The sequence below is a fragment of the Haematobia irritans genome, chromosome 4, assembly GCF_050003625.1.
Source record: "Haematobia irritans isolate KBUSLIRL chromosome 4, ASM5000362v1, whole genome shotgun sequence".
Taxonomy (NCBI): Eukaryota; Metazoa; Arthropoda; class Insecta; order Diptera; family Muscidae; genus Haematobia; species Haematobia irritans.
In genome coordinates this window covers 46,736,397-46,745,290 of record NC_134400.1, presented here as the reverse complement: position 1 = coordinate 46,745,290, position 8,894 = coordinate 46,736,397, and the positions used below count along the sequence as shown (strand labels likewise).

Sequence of the window (8,894 nt, the reverse complement as noted above, 5' to 3'; positions counted from 1 at the left end):
TAGCGCCATCTTGTTGAAACCACATGTCAACCAAGTTCAGTTCTTCCATTTTTGGTAACAAAAAGTTTGTTAGCATCGAACGATAGCGATCGCCATTCACCGTAACGTTGCGTCCAACAGCATCTTTGAAAAAATACGGTCCAATGATTCCACCAGCGTACAAACCACACCAAACAGTGCATTTTTCGGGATGCATGGGCAGTTCTTGAACGGCTTCTGGTTGCTCTTCACTCCAAATGCGGCAATTTTGCTTATTTACGTAGCCATTCAACCAGAAATGAGCCTCATCGCTGAACAAAATTTGTCGATAAACACATTTCGAACCGAACACTGATTTTGGTAATAAAATTCAATGATTTGCAAGCGTTGCTCGTTAGTAAGTCTATTCATGATGAAATGTCAAAGCATACTGAGCATCTTTCTCTTTGACACCATGTCTGAAATCCCACGTGATCTGTCAAATACTAATGCATGAAAATCCTAACCTCAAAAGAATCACCCTTTATCATTTTCAACATAAATTCAACTTGACTTGAAAAAGCTCATCTTCAATTCATCTTCAAATTGTTTGCGAATTACAACCAATTTGGCAAAATGTTGACGAAAACTTTGAAAATGTGTTGAAGATAATTGGAGAAAACTTTGACAAAACACTACCCTGAAATGCAACGAAAAAACCACATGGTTTTCAATACTACTTTGGACAACAAAGTTCGTGGAAGAAATACAAAAATGTGGAAATTTTTTAATAATCAATTGAAATTGCTTATAATAATTGGTAAGTAAAACTAAAACACGAAATGAAAACTTGAAGGAAGTCACTAAACTCAAATCTCTTTGCAGACAACTAAAATATTTGGATGCTGATTCTTGGACACATTAAGAGGCTGGCCGATGAAAAATGGTAGTGGCTTATCGAGAAGAGAAAGTTTCCATAAATCAAAGTGCAACCAAAAAAAACTTGGTATTTATGCTTTTCCATATCAACAACTACTGGATGATAATTCGCATCACATCGATAGTTTAATTTATATCGCATCATCGGTTTAATTTGTTATTTTGTGAATTGAAATTGCTGGAAATTTATTCCAATTATCTGGCCATCAAGTTCCTGAAAATTGCCAGTATTTTAATAACAACAATTTTGTAATACCAACGTTCTTGAGGAAATCACGAAGTACCTGGTCAGTTGGAAGAAATACAAATTGGTAAGTCAAAATAAAAAGTGAAATGAAAACATAATGGAAATCACAAAACTCGATTGTTTTGCAGAAAACTAAAATCATTGAATGGTATATTCTTGGAAGATGTTGGCCGATGAAAAACCGATGAAGGAAACAACAAAGAAAAGTTTTCAGAAAACTTACAAAGTGCAACCAATTAAAACAAAGTGCAACAATTCCTATATCAAGAACTTCTGGATGAAAATGTGCATAATCGGTTTAATTTGTTATTTTGTGAATTGAAATTGCTGGAAATTTATTCCAATTATCTGGTCATCAAGTTCCTGAAAATTGCCAGTATTTTAATAACAACAATTTTGTAACACCAACGTTCTTGAGGAAATCACGAAGTACGTGGTCAGTTGGAAGAAATACAAATTGGTAAGTCAAAATAAAAAGTGAAATGAAAACATAATGGAAATCACAAAACTCGATTGTTTTGCAGAAAACTAAAATCATTGAATGGTATATTCTTGGAAGATGTTGGCCGATGAAAAACCGATGAAGGAAACAACAAAGAAAAGTTTTCAGAAAACTTACAAAGTGCAACCAATTAAAACAAAGTGCAACAATTCCTATATCAAGAACTTCTGGATGAAAATGTGCATTACATCAATTTACATCCCGTCATCAGTTTGATATTTTGTGATTTCCTCTTGCTGGAATCTATTCTAACACACAAGCCAGCAAGTTCCTCGATAGTAATTATTTCAAATTGCCAGCATATTAATGACACCAACATTATGGAGGAAATGGAATTATACATGTAAAAATGTTTAAGATATTTAAAGTTGTATTCATAGTTTTATTTATTAATACGTTTAATAAGATAATTACATTTTGATTGGTATAATATTATTATTTTCATATATTATTAATGTTATTTTTAAGATTATTATATTTGTTAACGAAAAAATAATAAAATTTACAAAATCCCTAGAAATTTAGTATTGACTTTCAGTTAGAACTAGGATTGACTTTCATACAAATTGTGGTTTGAAAGTATTCGCAACAATGCTAGTTTTTTATTTTTCTCACATTGAAAACTGTTTGAGAAATTATTGAGTAGCGATGCATTTCAATTTGAGGATTACAATTGAGAAATTATTGCTATTGTGTTGAATTTTACTGTTGAGGGTAATGTCTGTTTTTTGTTGAGAACGCGATTTTCTCAACAATTTCTCAACTTGAATATTACCCTAATCCTTTGAAAAAATGTTTGAAAAATGATTGAATTTTAGTATTTTTCAAACGTTTGTGTTTATTGGGATGGTATTGCAAATGGGTCATATCGGTCCACTTTTACGCATAGCCCCCATATAAACGGACCCCCAGATTTGGCTCGCCGATCATCTAAGAGAAGCATGTCTGGCTGAAATTTGGTACATTGCGTCAGTACACTCAAAAAAAAAAGTTTGCTTGGATTCAAAGATTTTGACATTCTCTTAAGGATTTTGGTATTGATTCCGAGCCAAAGATGCGCCTTCTTCAAAATAAAGAAATGTTTTAGCGACCTATCTAGTTTTAAATCTAGGACCAATAAAATTAAAATTATGATACAGATCTCATTTATCAAATTTTCATTATCTTTTCGCGGTTTATTAATAAAGGTGCTCACGTACAAACAAATGCAAGTTTAAAAATCCAAATTATTACGGATACTTCAAAGTAAAAAATGTTTTTTTAATTCTTTAAACCAAAGACGCTAAATCCTCAAAATAAGTCTTAGCCTATATTTGAATTGTTTTTATCTTAAATCTAAAGTTTCAATATTTCAGTTAATTTAAGAACAATTTCCTTAAATCAAAAATGTGTTTCTTTACTTTAAGGAAAATTGAGCTTAGTTCAAAGACATGCGACTTTAACGGAGGGACGCAAATTTACAAAATTTTTGTCCTAAATTTAATTTAAAAAAATTTTGAAGCAAAGCTTATAAACTTTATTTTAATTAAAATTTCATTATTTTAAAGAAGTTTGTCCTTAATATTTTGTAAATTTCGCATCCTAAAATGTAGGTTGCGTAATCTTTAATATCACGTAAATATTTTTTTTAGTGTATGTGGTATCTAACAACCATGCAAAAATTGGTCCACATCGGTCCATAATTATATAGCCCCCAAATAAACCGATCCCCAGATTTGGCTTGCGAAGCCTCTAAGAGAAGCAAATTTCATCCGATCCGCCTGAAATTTGGTACATGATGTTGGTATATGGTCTCTAACAACCATGCAAAAACTGGTTACACATCGGTCCATAATTATATATAGCCCCCTGTAGACAACGAACATTATCTTTACGTTTTGAATGCTTGTAAGACACTAATTTATTCTAAAAAATATTCATCCTTATATACTAAATCTTAAACTAGCTACAATCTAAATATTCTTAAAAAGTAAAGGTAAACAAATACTTATACAACACTATCTTGTATTTGTTACCCCTTAGATACGATTCTATGGCCACGCATATGCAGCACATTGGTGCGTTATCAGCTAACCGCTGCATATGTAATGCGTTTTCATTTTTATTATGCCATAACCCTTACCTATCCCAAATACGCATATCGCAGACAGTGCATGTTTAGAAATCTAAGCAGTATTGACAGAGAAATTTTTCGGTTTACCCTTCAAGGACAAATAAAGTTCCCTACTTTCCCCACATTCCCAAAAAAAAAATTCCCTACAAATTCCTCTACAATACTTTTCGTTCTATAACATAAAATTTTGTCAAAATTTTCTTTGGAAATAAAATTTTGACAAAATTTTCTATGGAAATAAAATATTGACAAAATTTTCTATAGAAATAAAATTTTGACAAAAGTTTCTATAGAAATAAAATTTTGCCAACATTTTCTATAGAAATAAAATTTTGGCAACATTTTTTATAGAAATAAATTTTTGAAAATATTTTCTATCGAAATAAAATTTTGACAAAATTTTCTATAAAAATAAAATTTTGACAAAATTTCTATTCCAGCTCTAGAGCAACCAAAAAGTAACAAGTACATGGATGAAAAAGACTGTTTTTCATATGTTTGGCTATAAACATTATATGTTTGGAACACAAATTTTTAAACACAATATTTTTGAGTGCAAGCATATAATGTTCATAAACTAGCATAACATGTTTGGGACATATATGTTAATATGTTAGAACATGTTATGTTTGGGACATAAAATGTTTGTAAATATAATATGATTGGATGCAAACATATATTAATTTAGAAATAGCCTATAAACATATACAGTATGTCAAGAAAGTCTTTTGACATTGCCAAATATTTCAAATTCCAGAAATAATTGAAGTAAAAATCGAGTTGTTAATTCGTTTTGAGAAAAATAAAATATGTATACTTTGCAAAATAGATAATAAAATATTTTTAAAAATTAAATTATATTTAATTTTGGAACAAAACATAATTTTTATCCTATTGTCAAAATACTTTCTTGACATACTGTATGTGTTTAGTAGCTTGGAGCGCTATTTAACAGGGAGCGATATTGAATTAAGTTGGTGGTTGTTGCTTGTTATTACAAAAATAACATTTTATTTTTCCTTGGGCAATTGATCAGCTACTTCTTTGATCCTTACAAACTGTGTGGTCCGCTGTTCGAATCCCCGTCCGGCAAAAGGTAAAATTAAAATAAATAAAAAAATTGAATAATTTCTTCTACAATGTTGGTATTACAGAAAAAGGTGCTAAGAACTTAAAAAATGTCGTGGAAGTGAGAAAGATGTGCACGGATGAAAAAGACTGTTTTTCATATGTTTGGCTATAAACATTATATGTTTGGAACACAAATTTTTAAACACAATATTTTTGAGTGCAAGCATATAATGTTCATAAATTAGCATAACATGTTTGGGACATATATGTTAATATGTTAGAACATATTATGTTTGGGACATAAAATGTTTGTAAATATAATATGCTTGGATGCAAACATATATTAATTTAGAAATAGCCTATAAACATATATGTGTTTAGTAGCTTGGAGCGCTATTTAACAGGGAGCGATATTGAATTAAGTTGGTGGTTGTTGCTTGTTATTACAAAATTAAAATTTTATTTTTCCTTGGGCAATTGATCAGCTACTTCTTTGATCCTTACAAACTGTGTGGTCCGCTGTTCGAATCCCCGTCCGGCAAAAGGTAAAATTAAAATAAAAAAAATCATACAATTGAATAATTTCTTCTACAATGTTTGTATTACAGAAAAAGGTGCTAAGAACTAAAAAATCTCGTGGAAGTGAGAAAGATGTGGGGGAATATACAATTGGGCAGAAACAAAATTTTGAGCATTCAGGTCGAAAACCTATGTTGTTAGCACCTATATTATCTGTTTATTTTCATAATTCATTATGATTGTAAATATATAAATAAATAAATAAAATTTTGAGCACAATATTGTTTGGGAGAATTTTTTTTAAGCATATATTTTTGGGTGCAAAATGCTTCCAAACATATTATATGTTCACATAATAACATATTGTTTTTTGGAAGACAACATTATTGAATTTGGATGCAAAAATACAAAATGTTTGGAACTTAGACTACCCAAACATATATTGTTTAGACCAATATTGTTTAGACATATATTGTTTAGACCAGACGGACGGACGGACATGCTCAGATCGACTCAGAATTTCACCACGCCCAAGAATATATATACTTTATGGGGTCTTAGAGCAATATTTCGGTGTGTTACAAACAGAATGACAAAGTTAATATACCCCCCATCCTATGGTGGAGGGTATAAAAATTATTAAAAATAGTGTTGAGTGAAAAGGTCCCTACATTGTGTTCATACGCCCCTACGAGACGCTAAATATTAGAAAATAACCTACACACGCTCACAAAAAATCGCTTCTGTAACATATACTCCCAAACATATTGTGCTTCAAGCATATATATTTTTGGGTATTGCCCAAACATTTATATGTTTGATCTCTTCCAATATATAATATGCTTGAAAGCATATTGGTCTAAACAATAAATGTTTGGGTAGTCAATTTCCAAACATTTTGTATTTTTGCATCCAAATTCAATAATGTTGTCTTCCAAACAGCAATATGTTATTATGTGAACATATAATATGTTTGGAAGCATTTTGCACCCAAAAATATTATATGCTTAAAAAAATTCTCCCAAACAATATTGTGCTCAAAATTTTATTTATTTATTTATATATTTACAATCATAATGAATTATGAAAATAAACAGGTAATATAGGTGCTAACAACATAGGTTTTCGACCTGAATGCATACAATTTTGTTTCTGCCCAATTGTATATTCCCCCACATCTTTCTCACTCCCACGAGATTTTTTAGTTCTTAGCACCTTTTTCTGTAATACAAACATTGTAGAAGAAATTATTCAATTGTATGATTTGTTTATTTTAATTTTACCTTTTGCCGGACGGGGATTCGAACAGCGGACCACACAGTTTGTAAGGATCAAAGAAGTAGCTGATCAATTGCCCAAGGAAAAATAAAATGTTAATTTTGTAATAACAAGCAACAACCACCAACTTAATTCAATATCGCTCCCTGTTAAATAGCGCTCCAAGCTACTAAACACATATATGTTTATAGGCTATTTCTAAATTAATATATGTTTGCATCCAAGCATATTATATTTAAAAACATTTTATGTCCCAAACATAATATGTTCTAACATATTAACATATATGTCCCAAACATGTTATGCTAGTTTATGAACATTATATGCTTGCACTCAAAAATATTGTGTTTAAAAATTTGTGTTCCAAACATATAATGTTTATAGCCAAACATATGAAAAACAGTCTTTTTCATCCGTGCATGTAGGGAATTTCCCCTAGTTCTGGCAACACTGAATCTAAGCACCCCATATAAACCGATCCTTAAATTTGACCTCCGGAGCCTCTTGTAGGAGCAAAATTCATCCGATCTAAATGAAATTTGGTACGTGGTGTTAGTATATGGCCGATAACAACAATGCCAAAATTGGTTCGTATCGATCTATAGAAAAATCGCGATATTTTCAAAATCTTCCAAACATCAAGAATTCTACAATCTACCAAACAGTAAAAAATCGGCCATTTGTTGTAGACTCGTGTTCATAATTGTATATAGCCCCCATATTTCAATTCTGGCTCTATAATTACCGCACAGAAGTTCATACCGGTTCGTAATTATTTCTATATACACCGGTCAAGAACTGCATATATACGTGTTTAATCGACTTTTCTTTTGTCTAATATATACCCCGCATGGACTAATTTACAATTTAGAAGATGTTAAGCAGTTTTAAGATCCTTGCCATCGGCCGAAACCCAAGTAATTCGATTGTGGTAGAAGTTTCTACGTAAAGGTGAGTACTATGTTCGGGTTTTTCACAAAAACACTAAACTAAAAGTACAAAAATATGTATGAAGACGATTATATTTTGATCAAGTCTTACCAAATAATGGAAGGAAAAGATCCAAGGAATTGATTGCAAATAATTTTATATTTCTATATTAATTAATTAAAAAAAGTAACCGTGAAAACAAACTGGTTTTCTGCTTGAAAACTGAACATAGTACTCAGCTTAATCCATGATGGAGGGTACATAAGATTCGGCCTGGCCGAACTTACGGGCAAATCTATTTCGTCCCCCTAAAACAATTGCATATCGATCAAACTGTAAATCAGAGTATAAATATATATCACAGCACTGAGACATGCATTGAGTTCACAGCAAAAAAAGTTTGCTGGGCAAAAATCAAAAAAAAAAAAATGTGGTGGTAGAGTTTTGGCTTGATGTTATTGTATGTAGCTGTATTTGCGCCAGAAATGATTGCTGCCTGCCTTTCGTGGTGGTGTTGTCGTCATCATTGACATTAGCTGTTGTTGTTGTGATGGTTATTATTATTACAATTTTGTTTTTCGTCAGTGACGATGGCAACTCATACGTACCTATAACAACACCAACAACATAAGTGAGTGTTTGTAATAGTGGTATGGTGGACGATGGGGATGGGGACCCAAAAAAACACACGCTTTCATCGAATGACTATCATCATTATCAATGCTAACCAACAACAAAACAACGAATATCATCGTCAGCTTTGTCATCGTTGTTCGTCCGACAATTTGTATTACAAACACCCTCCCGTATATGTGTACATACCTACATGCAATGTATGGATGTACAAACAATAATACACACATACACTTGCATTGGCACCCATAATCGAGAGTCAAAGAGAGAATCACACACAAAAGAGAAAATCAAAAACAGGCAATCAAACACCAGCTACACTAGTCCGGCAATCAGCCAGCTAGCCAGACAGACATCACAACAGCAACGAAAAATGAGCAACCGAAAATCTACCAACAATGGTACCATACCATTCCGTATAAACGATAAATACATATACATGGGTATATATTTTAAGCAACATAACTGATGAACACCAGAGCAGCTGCAAGGGAAAGCACGGTCGGGTGAAACGACAATTTTAAATCACCACCATCCACCACCAACAACTATGAAAATGGTGATGATAATAATGATGGCAACACAAACAGCGGCAGAGTTTTACGAATAATGCCGTTAACAAAGCCAGCAGCAGGAAAGCAACAACAACTGTTGTATAACAAAAACAAACAAGAAAAAATAATAACACTCATCATCACAGACCC

The 8,894-nt window shown here is 31.8% G+C and overlaps 1 long non-coding RNA gene across 1 annotated transcript; it reads left to right on the top strand.

The window, feature by feature from the left end:
- Positions 1-514: 514 nt before the first annotated feature.
- Positions 515-2,166, top strand: LOC142234062 (uncharacterized). The gene is made up of 4 exons (XR_012721549.1): positions 515-778; positions 844-1,208; positions 1,273-1,604; positions 1,669-2,166. It is a non-coding gene; the product is annotated as an uncharacterized LOC142234062 (long non-coding RNA).
- The last annotated feature ends 6,728 nt before the right edge of the window (positions 2,167-8,894 follow it).